This window comes from Rattus norvegicus, chromosome 1 (assembly GCF_036323735.1).
Source record: "Rattus norvegicus strain BN/NHsdMcwi chromosome 1, GRCr8, whole genome shotgun sequence".
Lineage (NCBI taxonomy): Eukaryota > Metazoa > Chordata > Mammalia > Rodentia > Muridae > Rattus > Rattus norvegicus.
In genome coordinates this window covers 8,002,263-8,027,156 of record NC_086019.1, presented here as the reverse complement: position 1 = coordinate 8,027,156, position 24,894 = coordinate 8,002,263, and the positions used below count along the sequence as shown (strand labels likewise).

At 40.6% G+C, this 24,894-nt stretch overlaps 1 long non-coding RNA gene across 1 annotated transcript in view; it reads left to right on the top strand.

Annotated features, from left to right (window-relative positions):
* LOC120098779 (uncharacterized) overlaps positions 1-20,138 on the top strand; it is a 54,628-nt gene extending 34,490 nt beyond the window's left edge. The window contains exon 3 of the long non-coding RNA XR_005497190.2: positions 3,528-20,138. This is a non-coding gene — a long non-coding RNA (uncharacterized LOC120098779). The remainder of the gene's footprint in view (positions 1-3,527) is intronic.
* Positions 20,139-24,894: the final 4,756 nt, after the last annotated feature.

Sequence of the window (24,894 nt, the reverse complement as noted above, 5' to 3'; positions counted from 1 at the left end):
GGTTTCAGCTTCTATCTTGAGTCTCACTAACAACTTCTGATGCTGCCACCTGGTCATATTATTAAAGTGTTAGGGTCACCCATGTGTAACCTCTTCAAATTTATCCCTGTAGTTGACACCATGAGTGGATTTTACTTCTCAGGCTATCGGAGACTAAGTGTGCCACAGTCAGAGGCAGCCCCTCAGCACTGTCCTGGCAAACTCCAGCTCATTAGAGCTTTTAGCTGTGCACACATTCACTCATAACCGCTTTGCTTACAAGCTAAATTGCCATGTCTAGAATATTTCTACTGCCACCTCCACCCATATGACTGTGATCATACTCTAGAAAGGACAGTGGCAAAGCAGATTGCCATTAATGGAGGTCATAACTGTCAGCGCTGACCTGCCCTTGGGGTAATGTAGCTTTGCTCTAGTCATTAGTTGTGTGTGGCTAAATTTAGCAGAGACTGATTATGGTTGCAGTGAGTTTTCCTATCAGGATGTAGCAGGCTGTTTATCCTTAAATTTAAAGCATCATTGCCTGATTATTCATGCATGCTCTTTGATAGCAACCAAATACCACAGAAGTGTTATCCCACACTCAGTCCTGTGATTGGTATGAGAAGGCAGCAGTGGCTTGGGGTTTCCACCTAGTGCAGTGTCCAACAGCAACAAAAGATATGCCCCTGATGGAAAATCAGAGGGACCTCGTAGGTGAAGTTGAAATGTTATGATTTTTAGCTGGTCTACTCTCCGTTTAAAGACTTATTTTATTTATGTGTATTTTTGTGTGCACCTGTGTGTGCACACCTGTAGGGGGGCTGTGATGTATGTCATATGTGTGTTGATGTTTCAGAGGCCAGATGAAAATATTGGATCCCCCAGAGCTTGCGTTACAGACAACTGTGGACCCCCTGACATGAGTGCTGGGAACCATATCATTCTTCAGCAAGGGCAGCAAGCTCTTGATCAAAGAGCCATCCTTCAATCCCCATTAGTTCCCCTCCGTTTTTGTTCCCTCTAGAAAGCAAGCCAAGAATCAGTTACTGCCACCTCTTTACAGTGTCTCTCTGGGCTGGAGAGATGGCTCAGTGGTTAAGAGCACTGACTGCTCTTCCAGAGGTCCTGAGTTCAAATCCCAGCAACCACATGGTGGCTCACAACCATCTGTAATGATATCAGATGCCCTCTTCTGGTGTGTCTGAAGACAGCAACAGTGTACTTATATATACTAAATAAATAAATCTTCACAGTGTTTCTCACTAACACGTGTTCCTTGTGTCACAGACTCTGAACATGTTACCTCTGTATAAATGTTCGGCTTAACAAGAGATTCAGTTGAGTCATGATTTGAAATATGAGGGTATAATTATGTTAATGCATTAAAATGAAATCACAAATGGCCAGAATCATCCCAAGGAAGAGGGACTGGAAGGCAGGAAGGCCGTGGAAAGAATTTGGATAAAGTATTTCTGAATTTCTGCAGCTCATACCCACATCTTTGTCAGAAATCTTTTTCCAGTCGCAAGTCTAGAATGTTCTTCCTGTTGTACTAGGGTACTTGATATGGAGGAAGTATGGTTCCTTCCCCAAAGGTGGTGGGAGATTCACTGGGCTCATAGCTTCTGGGTCCCTTCATCAGAGAAGGTAGAATTTATGTGGAGTCTGGAGTGGGGTCTTTCCTGAGGAGAGAAGACAGGGTGCTCACCTGCCTGGTCTCTCAACCTAGCTCAGTAAAGTGTAGGGAAAACGGGGGGAGAATATCTTTAGAATTTTCTATCAAGCAGAGCACAGTTCTGCATTAGTGTATAGCTGGGTTTAAACTCATTTATGTATCAGAGATTTAGTGAAGGTTGTATTAAGCAATAAATATTTGGAGATTTTAAAAAATGCAGAAAAAAATCACCATAGCTTTGAAAGCACATATTTCGGATTAATGTGATGCTGCTTTTCCACTGCAAGTGGTGTTCCCAAGTGAAGCAGGGTCTTTGGGGATTATTTTACTTCCCTGAGTGCAGAACACAGCAGAAAATACGGTAGCAAGAAGACATGTAGCATGCATCACTTTAGCTGCCTTTGTTCTCCCTACTCCCATATATAATAATACACAGTCTAAGAAAGGATTTATTTGTTATGTATTTCAAAGCAGACTCTATCCTGTAGGGAATTTTACTTCTACACAGGCATATGGATGACAGACAACATGTACTGTTGCAAAATATCTGGAGAGTTTTATATCAAAATTTTAAACTCCTTCCTCCCCAGACTCCAGGCTTCTCTAGCTGGGGAATAAGAATCCTTGTTAGTGACTTTTCCCTTTCACATGACCGCCATGACAGAAACAAATGATGATGATTTGGAGAACACAAGATGCTAACCAACTCCCAATGCTGTGTTCATGCACGTGTATGTGTGTGCCTGTGTGTGTGTGTGTGTGTGTGTGTGTGTGTGTGTGTGTGTGTGTTATGCGAGCTATATGCTATTTCAGTAACAAAAAATGAACGCTGAGAACATGTAACCAGGATTTCACAGTGAGAGGAAAGAAAACTTGTAACAACTGTTACCTTGATTCCAATTGTGTTGTGTCTCATTTGGTCTGTTCTATAAGACAAATTTTACTCAACCATTGACTACATATGCAAGAGTGGTGGGTTCCCTAAGGTGACATCGTTTAAAATATAACCATCTTAGTTTTTGCAGGTGCATTCTATAACATTCATATAGTGACAAAATTGCTTAGTGACACATTTCTCAGAATGTATCCCTACCTGATTGCAGACAATAAATCTGTTCTTCTGATGTCTATATGAATAAGCAAATGAAACGCTTCTGATATAAATGGAAGGAATGATTGTTGAGTCAGTCCCTCTCGCAACCAGGAGGAAAACAACCTGTTTTGGTTATTTTCTCCTCTTTCTTTGGGGCTTTAGGAAAGAACACTGCTGAAAGTCCACAGCTCTGGGCCTGGGGAAAGAGCCCAGTGCCAAGACATGTCTCTAGGAAGTGACACTTTATTAGGAACTTCCAGAGTCCATATGATACTCTTCAGGAAAAAAAGCAAAGCAGATACCTATTTTTAAATAATATTGTATTTATCCTCCTAAAATTCTATACATGAGTGCAATGTATTTAATCTTATCTATATCTACTACCTCCTCACCCAGAATTCTCCCAACCACTTCATGTTCTCTCTCTCTCTCTCTCTCTCTCTCTCTCTCTCTCTCTCTCTCCACTAAGTCCTATTATTATTGCTCACATGTTCTTTATGTGGGAAACCTATTAGTGCCCACACTCTCAAAAACAATTATTCCTCCACTACCTATGTGCCAACCACTCCTCAGTAAGGGGTTTGGTTCTAGATGTCATCTACCTGTAAGGTTTTTGTGCCTTGTCCCTAAATACAGACATTTACTTTGATGACTCTTGCTAACCTGGACAGTAAATGATGCCTCTCTACTGTAAAGTACTCAGTAAAAGAAAGACCCCTTGAGTTCTCCCCTTATTTGTTGAACCACAAACCCAGCTAGCTCTGTTTTTAACTGCAGGTTTAGCATTATTTTTGAAATGCTGTGAGGCTGATGGGATCCAAGGAGTGAGATATGGTGGTTTGAGTGAAATTGTCCCGCATAGACTCAGGTATGTGCACACTTGGTCCACACTGTTTTGAGGTACGTACATACTGGAGAAAGCACGTCACTGTGGGTGGATTTTTGAAAGCTGAAATGTCCCACCTGCTTCTAGTTTGTTTTTTCTGCTTTATCACTGAGACATAACAGTTCTTTGCCCTGTGCATTTCGCACAATTGTGCTGTCTTTAAAATGTCAGCACTAATGTAGTAAATTTTTGGAGGAGCAAGCAAAACGAGAAAAACATGAGGTAAACCTAAAAAGACGTAGTGTATAAGTAATGAACATGTGTGCTTATGCGGCTCATATGTTCCAAATGAGGGACTGCAGAGATGGCTCGGGGGTTAAAAGAGCTTCTAGAAGACCCAAATTCTGCTCTCAGCACACATGATGTACAACTCAAAACTCTATGTAACTCCACAACCAAACGGTCCAATGCCTTCTCCTGGCTACCTGCACTTAAATGTACAAAATGGTGGCCATATATGCACATGAGAATAACAACAGAAAGTCTTTTACAAAATGACAGTGCACTATGAGTGAACCATAAGTAACTGAGTTACTTCCTTATTGATAGGCACTTACATGGCTTCCAACTTTTTGCTTTTACAAAATGTAAAATTATGAGTATTCAAAATATATGATATGCATATAAAACATTTACACATATGGGATTGTATTAAAATGATGGCATTCTGTGTGAAGTTGTTACAGGAAAGAAGAGTAGGTGCTTTCCTTTAATTTGCTTCTAGATATTTATCACCCAATCATTCTCTGTGTAAATTATATCAATTATCTGGCAAATAAACTGTTTCTCCACATTCTTTTCAGTATGATTCATCCATACATTTTAATAAGTATTTATACATGTTTAAACAAGACTTCTTAATGTTGCCCATCGAACACAAATAATTGGCATCTTAATGCGATGTCAAAGATGGTATCTTTCTTTAAGAATTTTTTTTAAATTACTTATTTTGTGTATGTGTTGGTCTGTGTTTGTGCTAGTCGGTTGGTGCACACAAATCACAAACTCCTTGTGGAGATCAGAGAAGCACTTGCACAAGGCGTGTCTCGCCTTCCAACCCGTAAGTTCTGGACAGTGCCAGGCTTGTTGGGCACACACCTTATACGCTGAGCCATCCCTCTGGCCCTGTGTTCTGTATTACAAGTAAGTTTCAACACTTTTTTTAATATGTAAGAATTCTTTCCATCTTTGTTTCCAGTATAAACTCCCTCTTCTTGGACACTGTGCACACTTCTGTTGGGTTGTACAGCATGGCATTGCTACATTTTACACACAAATGATCTGACAAATCTCAATACTCTTTCCCGTGAATGTATTCTCTTTATATTTGCTTGAAGTGGCTATGTTAGTCTTAATTTATCAAGATTTCTTAAAGTAGAAAGAGGCGAGTCTACCAATCTTTAATACTCTTTTGGGTTTTAAGTCATTCTTGAGAAGGAAGGGCTTGTCCTATTGTAAGATTATCAAATAGTTTACATTCTCCCTTGAGTACTTTTTACTTTTTAGTTTTTAACACAAAATGGAATAAAATTGGTAAAAATGATAAGGACACCTTCCTCCATCTCTCTCTCTCTCTCTCTCTCTCTCTCTCTCTCTCTCTCTCTTCCCCTCCTTCCCCTTCCCTCCCCTGTGCATCTCTGTATATGCTACAGGATCTAGCATATTCTATAATTTTCCTGAACACTGATGGCATACCTCATTTCCAATCTGAAATTTTTTGTATCTTTTTTTTACACAATGTTACTTATTAAGACATCCATATTTTTCACAAAATTCTAACAGTTTAACATTTTATCAAATTTAACAGGGTAAAATATTTGAGTGTGGTAAAACTGGAAGCTGAAATCTCTTATCTGGAGATTACTTTAGAAATTCTGACAGCTCTCTGTACCCAAATCCCTTGAAGGAGACAGTTGGACTCTCAGAAGTACAGACAATCCTGAGAGCTCAGAGGAGAGAACTACTGCTGCTAACATTCCTGGCCCAAGAGGAACCTGCCTAGTGCCCTTTGGGCACAGGAAGTTGGTAGCAGTCAGGGGCAGGACCCTTTCTGTTTATGCTGGTGCTCATAGCTGAAAGCTAGTCACCAGGAGAGCTGAAACACCTGAGAGCAGAGGGAAGACCAACTCTTCTGCTCCAAGCAATCTGTCTGGAGGCCTCAAGACACACAAACCCAGGAGCAGTCTGGGACAGGACACTTCTAGTTTCTGCCTGTGCATACAGCTCTCTGTACCCAGATCCAGGTGTAAGAAAACAGGTCTACAGAAGTGCTGACACACAGGCTTACAGAAGGGTGAAACCATTGTGAGAGACAGCAAAGCAAGCTAATACCAAGAGACAACCTGATGATGAGAAGCAAGCATAGGACCCTAAGAAACAGAAACCAAGACTACTTGGCATCATCAAAGCCCAGTTCTCCCACCAAAGCAAATAATGAATATCCAAACACACCAGAAAGCAAGATTTAGATTAAAAATCACATCTTATGATGATGATAGAGGACTTCAAGAAGGACATAAATAAATCCCTTAAAGGCATACAGGACAACACAGGTAAACAAGTAGAAACCCTTAAAGAGGAAACACAAAAATTCTTTAAAGAATTACCGGAAAATACAACAAAACAGGTAAAGGAATTGAAAAAATACAATCCATGATTAAAAAATGGAAAAAGATAAAATCACAGAGGGAGACAACTCTGGAGAGAGAAAACCTAGGAAAGTTATCAGAAGTCATAGATGCAAGCATCACCAACAGAATACAAGGGATAGAATAGAGAAACTGAGGAGCAGAAGATACCATAAAAAACATTGATACAACTGTCAAAGAAAATGTAAAATGCAAAAAGCTCTTAACCCAAACCATACAAGAAATCCAGGACACAATGAGAAGATCAAACCTAAGGATAATAGGTATATAAGAGAGCGAAGACTCTAAATTAAAGGACCAGTAAATATCTTTAACAAAACTATGCAAGAAAACTTCCCTAAGCTAAAGAAAGACATGCCCATAATCATACAAGAAGCCTATAGAACTCCAAATAGATTGGACAAGAGAAGAAATTCCTCCCATCACATAATAGTCAAAACACCAAACATACAAAACAAAGAAAGAATATTAAAAGCAGTAAGGGGAAAATATCAAGTAACCTAGAAAGGCAGACCTATCAAAATTATACAAGACTTCTCACCAGAGACTATGAAAGCCAGATGATCCTGCCCAGATGTCATACAGACCCTAAGAGAACACAAATGCCAGCCCAGGTTACTGTATCCAGCAAAACTCTCAATTAACATAGATGGAGAAACCAAGATATTCCATGACAAAACAAAATTTACACAATATCTTTCTTCAAATCCAGCCCTAAAAAAGTTAATAGTCAGAAAACTCTAACACAAGGATGGAAAGTACACCCTACAAAAAGCAAGAGAGTAATCTCCTTGCAACAAACACAAAAGAGAGCCGTACAAACAGAATTCCACCTCTAACAACAGAAATAACAGGAAACAACAATCACTTTTCCTTAATATCTCTTAACATCAATACACTGAATTTCCCAGTAAAAAGACTTAGATCAACACACTGGATATATGAAGAGGACTCAGCATTTTGCTACATACAGGAAACACACCTCAGTGACAAAGGTAGACACTACCTTAGAGTAAAAGGCTAGAAAACAATTTTCCAAGCAAATCTTTCCAAGAAACTGGAGTAGCCATTCAAATATTAAATAAAATCCACTTTCAACCAAAAGTTATCAAAAAAGATAAGGAAGGAAACTTCATATTCATCAAAGGAAAAATCCACCAAGATGAACTCTCAATACTAAATATATATGCTCCAAATGTAAGTGTACCTACATTCACAAAAGAAACCTTACTAAAGCTCAAAGCATACATTATACCTCACACTGTAATAGTGGAAGATTTAAACACCCTACTCTCATCAATGGGCAGATCATGGAAACAGAAACTAAACAGAGACATAGAGAAGCTGACAGAAGTATAAACCAAATGGATTTAACAGATATGTATAGAACATTTCATCCCAAAACAAAAGTATATGCCTCCTCAGTACCTCATGGTACCTTCTCCAAAACTGACCACAATTTTTTTTACAAAACAGGCCTCAACAAGATGATTGAAATAATCCCATGCATCCTATCAGATCACCATGGACGAAGGCTGCTCTTCAAAAACAACAATAATGAGAAAGACCACATATACACGGAAGCTGAACAATGCTCTACTCAATGATAACATAGTCAAGGAAGCAATAAAGAAAGAAATTAAAGACTTTTCAGAATTTAATAAAAATGAAGGTATAACATACCCAAACTTATGGGACACAATGAAAGCAGTTCTAAGAGGAAAACTCATTGCTCTGAGAGACTCCAAAAAGAAACTGGACAGAGTATACATTAGCAGTTTGACAGCACACCTGAAAGCTCTAGAACAAAGAAAGTAACAAAGAAGCAAGTAACACCCAAGAGGAGTAGATGGCAGAAAATAACCAAATTCAGGGCTGAAATCAACCAATAGAAACAAAAAGAACTATACAAAGAATCAACAAAACTAGGAACTGGTTCTTTGAGAAAATCAACAAGATAAATAAACCTTTAGCCTGTCTAACCAGAGAGCACAGAGTGTGTGTCCAAATTAACAAAATTAGAAAGGAAAAGGGAGACGTAACAGAATCTGAGCAAATTCAAAAATCATCAAATCCTACTACAAAAGTCTATATTCAACAAAACTGAAAAATTTGGATGAAATGAACAATTTCTAGAGAGATACTAGGTACCAAATTAAATCAGGATCAAATAAACCATCTAAACAGTCCCATAACTCCTAAAGAAAAAGAAGCAGTTATTAAAAGTCTCCCAACTGGGGTTGGGGATTTAGCTTAGCGGTAGAGCGCTTGCCTAGCAAGCGCAAGGCCCTGGGTTTGGTCCCCAGCTCCGAAAAAAAGAAAAAAAAAGATAGGTACACATTAAAAGTCTCCCAACCAAAAAGAGTCCAGGACAAGATGGGTTTAGTGTAGAAGTCTATCAGACCTTCATAGAAGACTTAATACCAATACTGTCCAAACTATTCCACAAAATAGAAACAGAAGGAAAACTACCCAATTCCTTCTTTGCTTATACCTAAACAACACAAAGACCCGACAACTAAAGAGAACTTCAGATCAATTTCTCTTATAAATATCGAGGCAAAAATTCTCAATAAAATTCTTGCAAACCGAATCCAAGAACACATCAAAAGGACCATTCACGGTGATCGAGTAGGCTTCATCCCAGTGCTGCAGGGATGGTTCAATACAGGGAAATCCATCAACTTAATCCTCTATGTAAACTAAGTCAAAGATGAAAAGCATATGATCATCTCATTAGACGCTGAGAAAGCATGTGGCAAAATTCAACAGTCCTTCATGTTAAAAGTCTTGGAAAGATCAAGAATTCAAGGCCCATACTTAACATAGTAAAAGTAATATACAGCAAAACAGTAGCCAAAATCAAACCAAATCGAGAGAAACTTGAAGCAATTCCACTAAAATCAGGGACTAGACAAAGCTTCCCACTCTCTCCCTACTTATTTATAGTAGTACTTGAAGCCCTAGCCAGAGCAATCAGACAGCAAAAGAAGCTCAAAGGGATACAAATTGGAAAGGAAGAAGTCAAAATATCACTATATGCATATGATAGCATACGTAAGTGACCCCAAAACATTCACCTAGAACTATTAAGCCTGATAAACAACTTCAGCAAAGTGGCTGGGTATAAAATTAACACAAACAAATCAGTAGCATTCCTCTACTTAAAAGATAAACAGGCTGAGGAAAAAAATTAGGAAAATGACACCCTTCACAACAGTCCCAAATAACATGAAATACCTCAGTGTTACTGTAACCAAGCAAGTGAAAGATCTGTATGACAAGAACTTTAAGTCTTTGAAGAAAGAAATTGAAGAAGATCTCAGAAGATGACCTCCCATGCTCATGGATTGGCAGATTAATATAGTAAAAATGGTCATTTTGTCAAAAGCTATCTACAGATTAAATGCAATCCCCATCAAAATTCTAACTCAATTTTCATAGAGTTAGAAAGAGCAATTCACTAGGAATAACAACAACAACAACAAAAACAAAAACAGTTTAGTGAAAACTAGCCTCAACAATAAAAGAACTTCTGGGAGAATAACCATCCCTGTCCTCAAGCGGAATTACAGAGCAATAGTGAAAAAACTGTATGGTATTGGTACAGAAACATGTAGGCAGATCAGTGGAATAGAATTGAAGACACAGAAATGAACCCACATGCCTATGGTCACTTGATCTTTGACAAAGGAGCTAAAACCATCCAATGGAAAAAAGATAGAATGTTCTACAAATGGTGCTGGTTCAACTGGAGGTCAGCATGTAGAAGAATGCAAACTGACCCATTCTTATCACCCTGTACAAAGCTTAAGTACAAGTGGATCAAGGACCTCCATGTAAAACCAGATACACTCAAACTAATAGAAGAAAAATGGGGAAGAGCCTTGAACACATGGGCATAGGGAAAAATTTCCTGAACAAAACACCAATGGCTTATGCTCCAAGATGAAGAATCGACAAACGGGACCTAATAAAATTGCAAAGCTTCTCTAAGGCAAAGGACACTGTCGTTAGGACAAAGCAGTAACCAACAAATTGGGAAAAGATCTTTACCAATCCTACATTCAATAGATGGCTAACATTCAATATATCCAAAGAACTCAAGAAGTTAGACTCCAGAGAGCCAAAACCCTATTTAAAAAGGGGTATAGTGCTAAACAAAGAATTCTCAACTGAGGAATATCAAATGACTGAGAAGTTTCTAAAGAAATGTTCAACATCCTTAGTCATCTGGGAAATGCAAATCAAAACAACCCTGAAATTCCACCTCACACCAGTCAGAGTAGCTAAGATCAAAAACACAGATGACAACAGATTCTGGTGAGGATGTGGAGAAAGAGGAACACTCCTTCCCTTTTGGTGGGATTGCAAGCTGGTACAACTGCTCTGGAAATCGGTCTGGAGATTCCTCAGAAAATTGGCTATAGTACTACCTGAGGACCCAGCTATACCACTCCTGGGTACATACCCAAATGATGCTCCAACATATAACAAGGACACATGCTCCACTAGCAGCCTTATTTATAATAGCCGGAAGATAGAAAGAACCCAGATGCCCTTCAAGAGAGGAATGGATACAGAAAATGTACATCTAGACAATGGAGTACTACTCAGCTACTAAAAACAATGACTTCATGCAACACATGGGGAAATGGATGAAACTAGAAAATGTCATCCTGAGTGAGGTAACCCAATCTACAAAAACAAAACAAACAAACAAACAAAAAAACAAAAAAAAACACATATGGTATGCACTCACTTATAAGATAGAATTACCCAAAATAGTATCCATAGACCACATAAAGCTCAAGGAAAAGGATGACTCAAGTGCAGATGCTTCAGTCCTTCTTAAAAGGGGGAACAAAAATATCCATAGCAGGGGACGTGGATACAAAGTTTGGAGCAGAGACTGAAGGAATGGCCATTCAGAACCTGCTCAACCTGGGGATCCAGCCCATATATATGCAGCCACCAAACCTAGACAATATTGATATAGCCAAGAAGTGCATGCTGATAGGAGCCTGATATAGCTGTCTCCTGAGAGAATCAGTGAGAGCTTGACAAATACAGAGGTGAATGCTAGCAGCAAACCATTGAAGTGAGAACAGGGTCCCCACTGGAGGAGTTAGAGAAAGAATTGAAGGAGCTGAAGGGGCTTGCAACCCCATAAATACAATACCAACCAACCAGAGCTCCATGGAACTAAACCACTATCCAAAGAGCACACATGGACAGACCCATGGCTCCAGCTGCATATGTAGCAGAGGATGGCCTTGTTGGGCACCAATGGGAGGAGAAGCCCTTGGTCCTGCCAAGGCTGGACCCCCCAGTGTAGGGGCAATGTCAGAGTGGAAAGGCAGGAAGGGGGTTTGTTTGGGGAGGGTAACACCCTCATAGAAGAAGGGGGAGTGGGGAAAGGATAGGGGGCTTGTGGCCAGGAAACCGAGAAAAGGAATAACATTTGAAATGTAAATGAAAAAGTTCCAATAAAAATAAAATAAAATAAAATTAGAAATAGAACGAAAAGAAAGAAAAAGATAGACACAGGTGGCAAAAGAGAATAAATTTCAAGTTACCAATTAAAAAAAAAACAAAGAAATTCAGTCCCCAAATATTCCCATCTCTACTGCTTTCAGATGTAAAAATGTTTGTCTGAACTCAAATTCAAATCCTCTCCCATACACTTATGAATTACGTAGCTCCAGACAAGGAAACTTTCCTGAGAATATAGCATTGTTTTGAGTGTGAGAAGATGTGCAAATATATTAATGTTCATTATTAAAATTAGTGATTACTGAATTCTTCTAAAGTCTTAGCCCGTCAACTGGTTGCAAGCAGCAGTTGTAATTCTCTTCTAGTGTTTCTGGAACCCCAAACAAGGCACTGAGAAGTTTCAGAATCTTCACCATGGAGATGTTGTACCAGAAATAGCTCTGCTCCAGATTTCCTTGGGGCAAATTACGAGATTCATGTGACAAAGTTTAGTTATAGCCTAGTGGCAGCTATGTTTAACATTCTTACTTCATGCACCTACTCAAAAATAGGACCCCAGCCTTTGCAGAATAAATGGTTGGAAAGGTGTTCTTGATTCTATTTGAATTTTGATGTCGAGAGTCTCAGTGCTGTAAGACTTAGAGCTGGTGGAGTGATCTTTTCTACATATCTTTGCAAATACAATTGCATTTTTGGGGTGACTATCTAGAAGAGCAAAGCAAGTAGACCATTTGTATGTGTATGTCTTGTACCTCCAGAGGTACAAGATCTTCCAAAAATGGCCACTTGTACAATGGTAAGCCTAGGAGCCTGGAAAGGGATGAGCTCAACCAACCGCAAATGTCAGAATAAGAGGAATCAATGGTCTCCTACCAGTCCTGAAGGCCTGGGAATGACCGGCAGAGCTACTGGTGTGAGAGCATGATGAGAGGAGGCAGGAGCCCAAGGGTGTTGGTGGCTGTGATAGGTGTACTGGCCTGTGGATTGTGCATGTGCTGGCAGGCTGCCTTCCTCTCTTTACCTCAGCTGAGTTTTGAGTCGCAGACCATTGGCTTGCTGTTCCAACTAAGGGAAGGTCTCTCTCTAAGTTTCTGTACCACATGTTCTCCGGAAGGACCCTAAGAGTCACACACAGAGGTGTGCCTGACTAATCTAGATGCCTTCCAAACCAAATGGACAATCAAAACGAACCGTTACTAACTCAAGAGAAACCAATTTCTTATATTGTTTTCAAGTGGCCCTTCAACGAAACCACCTCACATGTATCTCTTATTTTTTTCAAGTTATACCTAGAACAAAGGCTTGGGTAATTTTTCTCAGTATCAAACTCTAGAGAGCAAAATAAGAGAAATGACTATAACTTTCTTTTGGTGATTATAATGTTTCTTTTGGTTTCAGTTTTTTTCCTCCATTGTGGAAATGATAAATTGCTGATCATTACCCATGTTTTGTATTCCAGAAAACTAATGATTGATTGTATTATATTTATCTTTTTCTTATGAAAATACCAGTTCCTTTAATGTTCTCCCCAAATGTTTATTAAGATTATTCAGCTAGGAAAGAATGAGAGAATTAGAACCAATTATGTTAATAAGACATGAGGTGGGTTAATCAGGGCAACGCAAAGAGGAATAATAAATAGATTTTGATGCATGCACTTCATGGGAAATTCAATATCCAGACTTTCTAATTACTTTAGACACCAACTCTTGATAAAATACAGCACTTACAGGTAAGCCAGTAGCTGTTTGATGGTAACTACGTAAGTTGAATGTAAGAATTAATGACAAAAGAGAAATGTCAATCTTGATATTTAATTCCCTTTCCATGGTGGATGGGCATCTAATAAAATCACAGAATTTAAGTCCTAGACTAAATATTTAGGCTTTGCACCTGGAAAATTTAAAACTCAACTGTTTGCCTATTTTCCCAGATGAGTCAATGTTGGAGAAGAACCAACCTTTAGCCTCATGTTAATTTCATCCTATCGAGTTATTAATGCAAAGTGTTCCTGCAGGGCAATTAGAACTGCAGACTTGACTTTTGCTATATCTAGAAAATATTAGGAAACAGATATTAGGTAAAGGATAGCGGATTTACTTTGTTTCTCTCCACTTTCCCTCTAACAGTGTTCCAACTGTGTAGAAAAGAACAAACGAAAAGCCAAGGCACACAAATGAATTCATTTCCTTCCAAGGGAAGATGACCGGAAGTGTGTGGCATCTCATTGGAGGCTAGATGATGGGAGTGTGTGGAATCTCCTCTTTGGAGGCTATGAAGGGAGTGTGTGGGAATTCCTCATTGGAGGCTGATTAGGGAAGTGTGTGGGATCTCCTCATTGGAGGCTATGAAGGGAGTGTGTGGGAATTCCTCCTTAGAGGCTGATTAGGGAAGTGTGTGGGATCTCCTCATTGGAGGCTGATCTGTCCTTTGGCATTCTGGACGAAGAGCTTTTCATTGTTTCTGTTTCCCCAACATGATTCCTGAGGATGTTTTAGTTTGATATCTATTGCTTTGGAGTCCTTCCTTTAAGAGTCCCAGAGTCAAGGGGGGTTCTCTTTACAGTATGTCCCACTCTCCCACTCCCGCTGGGACTTTAGCACAGGCTCACAGTGACAAGTGTGCTTATATTACACACTTCTTTTGTTTTGTATGGTTTTGCCCCTTTACTTAGGATAACAATTTAAGAGTGCTTTAAGAGTGGTCCCTGGCAGCCAGTGTGCATATGCCGATATCACACCACCCAGGTACTACAAGACGATTTCATTTCCAATTCTCTGTTCTACTTGAGTCTAAGTAAAGCTTTGCTCTGAATTTAGCTTCTCTGACCTCTTACCTACAGTAGTCAACCCATAACCTTCTCCAGACTGGTATCATGATATGGCTGAGTGCAGATAGCCACCAATTTTCTCCATAATAAGCTGAGTCAGAGAAGTGGCTCTTTCATGGATTGAGTTTCATGGATTGGAATTGGGATAAATAATCAGAAGTCCTGTGTTGAAATGGGCTCACAATTAGCAAGCCTCCTTCTAAACATGTCCCTAGAATCTTGATAACCCCCAATCAAAGGTCTTTAAGTACATCCCTCAAGTCACATGGGGATTCCTTTTTGACACAAAGTACAAGCTATTGTTCCAGATGGTGGATGGGTATTCTGTTGAGAGCAGAACATAGACACCCTAAATGGGAGGCAATTTTGCATACTGAAGTATTCCAGACAAACACACCATGTGACTCTTCTTCCCAGGTGCCAGCAAAGCTTTATTTTCCTTCGTGGCTGAAGAATTAATTATTTATAAACCTGATACATGAGTGCCAGGGCAGATAACATTCTTCTCTGGTAAGCAGGGTAAGGCTCATGGGTGGATTGAGTGGCAGATACTGGTATTGATTAATGACTTGTTTAGAGCAGCTCTCTGCCGTACTCCTATCTCTTCCCTGACACATCCCAGACTTTCTTTACAGTGATCTTAGCTGTTGCTCTGGAAGAGGGCAGACATAGAAGGCTTATTGTAGCTACCTCCTCATCGATCCAATTTTCAGCCACTTCAGTAATTTTGTTCTAAACCTGTCTGCTCTCTGTGCTACTCCAAACTGAGGGGTAGGGATGGTATTAGGAGTGAATGTTGGGGTTGACTTATCAGGAATGTGTTTATTCATAACTGTCCCCTGCTTCCAACGCACACTTGTAAATGAGGAGTTTGCGAGACAGAAAGGAGATGGCTTTCTCAATATACCCCTCACTCCAAGGATAGTTTGTTGGAACAAAGTTACTTAGTGTTTGGTAACTATGATCTAAAAGACATGTCCTAAGGCAATGCCTCTGTAAAGTTTTAGAATGGGTTAAAGAGGTATAATTTATCATCCATTAATCATCGATTAGTCAGGGCTTTATATGAGACGATGGTTATAAGGTATCCGGCTCCAGGAATGCTTGCTTTTCCTGGCAATCTTCTTGTGAGATGAAAACTCCTAAAAGCAACCCAGCCACATTCTTGACATCCAAAGCTGGCTTTTGACTGACAGAAGGTACCTGTCTGTCTCTGATGCACAAAGATGGAGCTTAGCCTTTTGCCAGCCTCTCTTTTTCCCTCCTTTTTTGACAAGCCCGCATGCTCGAGGAGGCCAGTGGGCTGGCATAATGCCTAAAGCAACAGGTAACAAGTTTCTTTGATATAAGAAAATAATTTACATAGCATTTCATATCCATAGATCCTAATTATATTTTTGCCAATTCTCTGTGCATATGTCTTCTCTGGAAAATTGGGTTAAATGAAAAGAATAATGATTTATGAAGGTAGAGAGTCTGGAAGTTTCCAAATCCATATTTGGAGACTATAAGAAACCCTGTACATTTGGGGGAAGTCTCTTGAGTCTCTGTGTCTTTTCTTTCCTGACATGAATGAAGAAGAACTGAAGTGTCCAGTGTGGTTAAATCATAAAGTTCTGTGTAATCTATTGGGGGGGGGGGTGCAGCCCATTTTTCTTTCCATAACTTCAACCTTACTTCTTGTAAAGGATTTATATTCAGAATAGCCTACTTATAAGTTGGAAAGAGGAGATAAAAGAAAGGATTTTCTTCTGATGACCAACACAAACTCAAATCAGAAATAATTGTATATGCTGAAAATGTCTCCTATTTAAAAAAAAAAAACTCTCAAACTCCAGGCTAGCATGGCCGCAGGGTCTAGGAGGAAAAAAATTTTTTTTCAGCCAGCTACCTCCTCCTGTCAATCCAGGTGGCTTAGGTAACAGTCTAAAAAACAACGGCAAAAACTGCCTCAAATGGTTTTCCCAGTAGCTAGGTAACATCATCTTTATCTCTTAATGCAGAACACTGTTGAGCAGTCAGACATTTACAAATTACCTTTTACTCGAGATGCCGTATGTATTATAGGTGTGGTTACCAGAGGCTGAAGAGTCTAATGAACAGCTGGACAGCCCGGCTTCAGGTAAGCCTCCATCTCGATTGCTTTAGTCTTGCTGTGACTAAACTATGTGACACAAATCATTTAGGTAGTAAAGGAGCGCTAGTTTGCCTCACCGTTTCGAAGAGAGTTCAGTGGGAACATGTATTAGAGAGAACTTACATCTTAATAGACCTGGAAGCAAAAAAACTTGAAAACCAGGAATAATTACAGCCCCTACAGCTCTCCTTTAGTAGCGCCCTGCTGGCACCCAGGCCTAACTTCCTCAGGATGCCACAGCATTTTAAACAGAGCCACAGGCTGTGGATAAAGCATTCAAAAATATAAGCCTATAGGATTTATTTCAGATTTAAAATGACAGTTTGTCCCTACCTAATGCCACTGGATACCAGTGTCCAGAGCTTAGAGACATTGTTGATGTCTACAGTGTAGAACAAGATGGTAAATGGTTTCTGGCTAATGAGGACCACAGTTGTTGGAAACAATTCACAGACACCTGACATGCATAGAGTCAGTAGCTGAAGTGTGTCTAGTTACATCACGCAAAGTAAGAGTTCAAATTTTTGAGATCAACCAATTATGCTTCTCTTTTTTATCCAATGGAAATGATGAAGCACAGATAAGATAAATATAACCTACATGGTCACTTTTCTTGTATGGAAGCTAGGCATGGGGTAAGCCTTCTAAAAGTCTATTCACCTTCCTCCGTAGACATAATTCCTCTCCTTCCAAGGGCCTCTTTTCTCAGCCACTTTCCTCCTCCATTTTAGGGTCACTGAGAGATGCAGATCACACCCAGTTTTCTACTTTTTGCTTTCAATGCCTCCGTTGATGTGACAAGGTGTGTGAGTGGTGCCAAAATTAACACATCACAACTCCATGTCTTACAGCAAGTACTACCTGGTATCTGCTTCCTGTTGTTTCTTGTTTCTATGGCAATGAGGGTGTTGACTGCCTCTATGGCCTGTTCTCCTCCTTTGCTATTTTAGTCAAGGTACATGTAGGTCTATATTTCTCACTTGCTAATCAGAGTCACATTTGTCTTTCGATCATTCAGAGGGCACGCAGCAGCTGATGTTTCTGTGGGCAGGTGAGAAGAGCCCCGATTGTCTAGAGAACTCAGGCTTCACTTGGACTTTCTAGTTCAGGCTCTATCTCTCTACGTCCCTGTTTTCTTTCCTGTGTACCTTTAATGCCAAATTCAAAATTTTGTAACGAGAGTGCTGTATTTATTCATAAAAGAATAACACTCTTTAGAAATATATAAAACTCGTACCTACAATGCAGTATCTAGAATGAAGAAGAGGAAGCCTAGATGAGTTGTCTGTATAATCTCACAGCCACCAAGCTAGAGAAGGTCCTGAACTTGGGAGAGAGAGAGAAAGCAGAAGTGGCGGATTGGTAAATGCAGGCTAAGCTTTGGGCTGGGTCAGAGCGGGATGCAGCTGGACCACATTGGAGCCAACAGCGGATTTTTGCTTCACAAAGCTCACAGCCCATGGCTTTTGCTCTTCCAGACCAGAGGCTAATTCTTCCTGCTCTTCACTTTTCATTTCTCTTTCCATTTTCACCTTTATGGTTTCCTGGTGAATTACAAACAAGAACCTCTTTATAGTCTGTCTTGACTTTACATCATCCACCTCATTAAAACCTTTTCCTAATGCATATGATTCCCAATAGACTTCCATATTTTCTATCAGAATCTCTTTCTTCCATTAAAGCAGACCCTATTCCCTTTTCAGTTCCAGTCTCGGATTCAGGTCTATCATCCTTGCAAAGAGGATGATGGTAACTCAGATCTGAATACATACCACGTGACCCCTGCTTCCCCTATCAAGAGTTAACACTTGTTTCCCCATGGTTTGAGTACAGACTGGTCTTATGATTTGATTTTGGGGCAATAGAATATGGGAGACCCTGCATCAGAAGAATTGTGAGATTTCTGCTCTCACCCTTTGGCCACTCTGAAACCACCATACCAAGAAGCCTAGAGAGGCTACACTACTCAGCTACCTACTGTACAGAGCGATGCTAATTGACAGAGACAAGGAAAGGGCTATCCTCCAGCTGTCAAGTGAGGGCAATGGGAGAACGATCCTTCAAAGATAGCAAATCTCGGAAGCATGAGCAAGTAACAGCGAGCTATTTTAGGCAGCTGTGCTTGGGGTGGTGTGGTAAGGCCTCCAAGCCAAAACTGAGGCAAGATCTCTGGTTGCGTGTGACTTTCAACGTTCTCATTTGTTTGTCTTTGAGTATAACTGTGAATTCACCAACGGGCAGGTGGCAGTCACAATTAAGGGAGAAAATAGCAGCTGAGTGGGTAGAACCCCTGGGCCTGCCCCTGCTGAAGCAATTCCTCCCCTGAAATAGCAACAGAGTTGGCAGCAGCAGTTTTCCTGTGGAAGACAGATTTTTTTTTCACTTACGGAACAAATATATTTAGCAGCAGTCCCAATTTTATTCCTGTCCATAATTGGTAATTAATATCAAGATTAATGTTCAAGTTGCTCCCCCATTCTAGGTTTTCTCTTGTGGAACTTGGGTATTATGGGGATTAAATTGCCCACATTTCAGGTCTGTCTGCAAAGTCCAAATGTGCCATCTTGAGGTAGAAGGAGAAGGAGATGACCACTAGAAACAGATTTACCAATGAGTCAGGAGGCACAGCTAGAGTGTTGTCAGACAAATGACCTGTAAGTCTAGAACCAAGCAGTTCCCAGCGGTGGGATTTGAGGTATTTATGGAACCAGTCAGAGAAAAGTAAAGATCCTCAGAGTCAAGGCTCTGAAGGTTAAAAGCTTCAGCCCTTTCAGTGAACGGTAGAAGAACGGATTCTGCTGAGCTGAGAGCGCTCACACTGTCTGAAAGTGAGGAATTATTGCCCTGCTCACTCTGTGAGGTTTCAGGAATAAAAGTCTAGCATTCCTAGGACCTCCCCACCCTAATCTTTCAAGTGAGGCAGAAATTTTTATTATTACACTAAATAATTGAGTTTCTAATGTTACCTGGTGATTTAAAGAATATAAAGTCTTAGGAGGGCTTCACACATGTCTGAGGGAGACTAGTTTGTCACTTTGAGAAATACTGTCAAATGAGATTCACAGGATTGAGAGCTGGTAGACCCACTATGGGTACCCATTGCCTGATAGACCCATAGTGCTGGGTCTGGCTTGACTAGGAAGCTGTTAACTTTTATCTGCTACTGTATTGTTTGCTTTTCTATCTCCATTATGGAATCGCAACACCTGAGCAAACATCTTAATGTGAGAAGGATTTGGTATAACTCATGGTTTCAAATATTTAGTTCACATTTGGGCCCACTGATTCCAAGCTACAGTAGAACACCATAGTAGCTGCAGTATGTGGTTGGGTAACTGCCCCACTTGACAAAGACAAGAAGGAGGAAGAGAAGGAGGAGGAGGAGTATAAGGAGGAGGAGTATAAAGAGGAGGAGGTGGAGGAGGAGGAAGCAAAGGATAAAGAGGAGGAGAAGGAAAGACGAAAGGAGAAAAAAGACAGGAGGAGGAGGAGAGATAATGAGAGAGAAAGAGGGAGATGGGGGAGGAAGGGGAGGGGGGAGGGAGGAGGGAGAGGGAGGGAAACACAGAGGGACAGGAAAGGACAAGGGACAAAACCTCCCAAGGACTCAAACCCTCATTGTCTGCTTTTTTCCAGCTAGGTTGTCCCTTCTAAAGTTTGGAGAACTTCCCAAGATAACACCACCATATGGGAATCAAGTGTTCATCACATGAGCCTGGAAGGACCTTTCCGGTCAAACCAAAATGGCTGGATTAGAAGAGGTTCTCAAAGGTGCAGGGTCTGAGAGGACGTAGCTGAGATAATAGACTAGGACTCTGGGGGAAGTCCTGAAGTCGATGACTGTTTCCCAATGAGTGTGTAATCATTTCAATATCCCAACAAGCTGTGGAGCTTACTATAAATAAGATGATGGTCAGCCCCGATTTTATTGAAAGCAAAAGAGATTAATGTAAAATGTGGCTGTTGTCGAATACAGTAGCTCTCGCTGCTGTTCTCAGGCGGCGCCTCTAGTGCCCAGCAATTGTCTCCACGGCAACTACTTAACGTTTTTCTAAGTCTCAGATTGTAAGCAGGTGGTGAAGAAGTAAGAGTGAAGGCAAGATTTTACAAGACAAGAATTTCTTTTAAACACACACAAAAAAGTTTCTAATAAAAACGCAGATTCTTTGATTTCTATCTATAAAGACTCGGCTTGCTGAAGAGAAAGCCGAACCCAAGCTGGGAAAGCAGAGAGGGCTGCTGGGAGCAGAGGTGCAGGCTGAGGAGGGGCAGAGATAGGTGAGCAGAGGAAGAAGAGACAGACTGAGTGCCACTGATGCTAGCTGAACCTCATCAGTTCCCACTCCATCAGACACAGCCAGGGACATTCCCACCCTGCTTCCTGGTGGCAGAAAGCGACTCGCTGAAGAGCAGAGTAAGTCAGGGACATGTCTCTGATAAACCTGTCTCCTTTTGTTATGTGGCCTTCTTTATCTAGTTCTTACTGAGTTCAGCTCATGCCTGAGTACATTGTTGAACTCGAAGTGCCGTCAGGTAAAGGTTTCTCCCTTTTCTTTCACCTCCAAACTCTGTCTACCACAGAGCGCGACAAATTTATGGCATAGCTCCTCATTTACTTCTTAAACGTCTTTTCCCTCTTGCTTCTTTAAGCAAATGAGATGGCAGAGTGAACGCTGTAAGTACATGTCTCTGAGCTCACTTTGCTTCCTAGCTCCTCAGCAGAAATGAACACTGAGCAATGATCACCAAGTAGAGTCATCCAAGATGTGGAAGATCAGAATCTTCGGTGGCAGGTCACATCAGGTCTATCCCAGAAATGTAGTAGACCACCTGCACCTGAACAAGGGAAGGCGTCAGCTAAAAACATCCCCTAACTTGGAAGACCTCTGTGGAAGCTGGTAAACGTTCAGACGGAAAAGAAGTTTACACTTTTGAGAGCGACTGGAGCAAAGTCAACATCAGTTACTACAATGGCGGTACATCTCCTTTGAGACTCATAGGACAAGGAGGGTAAGAGGAACCATTCAACTGCAGCCCATCTGATACAAATATGTGGTCTCTAGTTACATTGTGTCTGTTGTGCACCGTGAGGAAAGGGAGAGAATACACCAGTGGACATCTGGACCAACAAAATCTTTTCTATTCCCACTATATATGCAGAGTCACTGACTGATCTTCAGAGCCACATAAGGATTCCAGAGCCGTGTTTTTTCTGGGAACCCGGAGTAGGGGCTGAAGCACTGTTTATAAGCATAAAATCCACAGTTATCTGAGACATGTTACAGTTATAATTTTACCAATCAGAACTCTGAGATTAGGGACTTTCCCAAGTATTAAGTGGGATTGAATGTTAAGTGTTCTTGCCCAACCAACAAATTCATTTGTTTATTTTCTGTTGATTGGAACAGGCGTTGTATTTTGGGTAACGATTGTTGCTTAAGGAGGGGGTGGGTAACAGGTCTGATTTGAGGAACTATTGTTGCTTACAAAGGGAGTTGATCATCTTAGATATAATGAAATCTGAAGTGAAAATGGCAGTACTTGAGACAAGTTCCTTCTGTCTGTTCCCAACATAGTAGGTAGAAATCATATTACCACTGCACATTTATCTGCTTCTCAGGTTCAGGGATTTTTTGATATCCTACTGGACACTTGCATGCAATTGTCCTGATGTGGATTAGGAAAAATATCTCAGAATGCAACAAATTCACACTATCTCAGTGGCTGGTGGTGGAGCCAAGAGCAACCTTAATACAGACCAGGTCAATGGACTTTTCCCTGCTTCACAAGAAATGGAAGGTCCATGAAATAGACTACAGGAAGGAAGTAGGAGACCTAGAGGAGCAGGTGGCTATCTTCAAGGATGATGTGTCCAGTCCTGTGGCAATCTCTCAGTTGGAGCTACCCTCCACTATGCTCTCTTAACTCACGGATACATTCCTGGCCCAATCACTTTACACCTCAACAATGTAAATGTTGGAGCAGTAGTAGTTGCCAGTACCATACCACGAGGGGACATGATAAAGCAAAAGAGTGGTCAACAAACCCCTCGTCTTTGCAGAGCCATCATGAGAATTTACACTGGGAAGTCTATGACCTGTCTGTCTAGTCATGGCCTTTTATTGTCAAATAATTTCTGAGGATTTCAAGAATAAAATCAGTCTCACCCCTCGTAACAAGAAAAAGATAACACAAGGTGAAAAATTTGAGGGTATTTCAAACTTCTAAACTGGCTGGAGACATGGCTAATGGTTAAGAACACTGAACTCAAGACAACCTGGGTCCACTTCCCACCATCTACATGGCAGAGAAAAGGAAGGAAGGAAGAAGGGAGGAAAAGAGGGAGGGAGGGGAAGGAGGGAGGGAGGGGAAGGAGGGAAGGAGGGAGGGAGGGAGGGAAGGAGGGAAGGAGGGAGAAGGAATATGGAAGAAGGAAAGGATATGACTTCTCCTAGGAATGGTAGAAGAGAAAGTTCACTATAAACATAGTGGGAGAGCATAGCCAGAGGCAAAGACATCTGAGAGTCCAGAGTGAACAGGATCCTGAGCCCTGTGAGGAAGGACAGGGGCTGGGAGAGGCGAGAGAGACAAGCGGGTGCAGCAGCCAGGAGGCCCCAAAGAGAGTAGAGGAAAACACAAGGTAATCAATATGGAGGAAAGGGCAGCCCATCTCCTGGGCTACAGAATGCAGGATAGAGGATGAAGCTCTGCCTGCCAGAAGGACCCTGTAACAGAGAGGGACTGAGGGATGCAAAGAGAACCTGGAGGCCAACTCTGCTTTGATATGTTTAATAGTCACCACAACCATTATTCTCCAGGTCTGAAACCTAACAATAACCATGAGTAACTCTGGTCTCTGGGGATTCAACATCCTCTTCTGGCCTCTGTGGGCAGCAGGAATGCTCACTGGGCACATACATACCATTCAAGCAACAATTTTAAAGCATCATCATTACAACTTTTTATGCAACTTAAAAACATACAGGTATAACTAACCAGCCCCCCTTCCTTCTTCTCTCTCTCCCTCTCCTGTTCCCTTCCACCGTCCCTTCTTACCTCCCTCCCTTCCTTCTTTCTTCTTTTCCCTGCATCACAATTAGATGATAGTTTAATCCACTTATATTCCATTAAGTTCCTGGGGCACTTGTATTTTTTGCATTATATTTTCTGCGATTTTTTTAATTGCCTTATTTTGGACTAATCTTTTCCCTTTTCTTTTGAGCTATCCTCCACAGTTGCTTATATTCCATTTCAATTTTATAAGTAATTTCTAAAACGTCAGCAACCTGAACTTGCGAGTACAAGGATTTTTGCTTTCCTTCTACCGAATATGAAAACATCCGTACCCCTTAATGTTCTCTGCCTTGACTCATTGTTTCCGAACAATTGGTTCCCATACTTGGACTCCTTAGATTTGATACCCTCTGTGGTTTTACATCAAATGCTGGCTGAAAAACAGCCCTGTTTTTTCCTGAGTTCTTGCCATCGATTTTTGCATAACAGATTTCTTTCTGCAGTCATTTCATCACTTTGACATATATTCTTAAAAGTTTTCATTAAAAAGTTATTTGTTTGCAAATTCAGTGTTCAGAAAAATGTCTTTCTTTTAGATTTCTTATAGTATCTAGAAGCCTATACAGTTTTTCAACCACCCTTTGGAAGTGTGATTTTATTTTATTTTTTTATTTTTGTCATTACAGTTGAGAATTCAACTAGTGGTGTGTGTGTATGACATTTTTGTTTTGTTTTGTTTTGTTTTTTAGGATATCGTGTCAGCTTTCTACAGCTACTTTTGAGATATTGAGTTCCATTCCTTGATATCTTATAATTGTCATAAATATAGAGTTAACTTTGGATCAGTTGACCATCCCTAGAGCTCATACACACATGTGTGTGCACACACATTCTATATACAGACTGAAGATATATCAAAAATACTATGAATAGGGCTTAGTCCCCAAGTCTTAGGATGTTGCTTTACCTTTCTCTTAAGTTCTTTCTTACCTTCTTAAGTTTCAGTTAGACATGTGTTAGGCTTTCTCATTAACCCCTGTGGTGCTCATTGCTTTTCAAAATCCCCAGGCTGCCCCTCAGTGTTGCTTCTGTTCTGAACTGTTCTTTGGGACTGGCATGCATTAGCACATGTG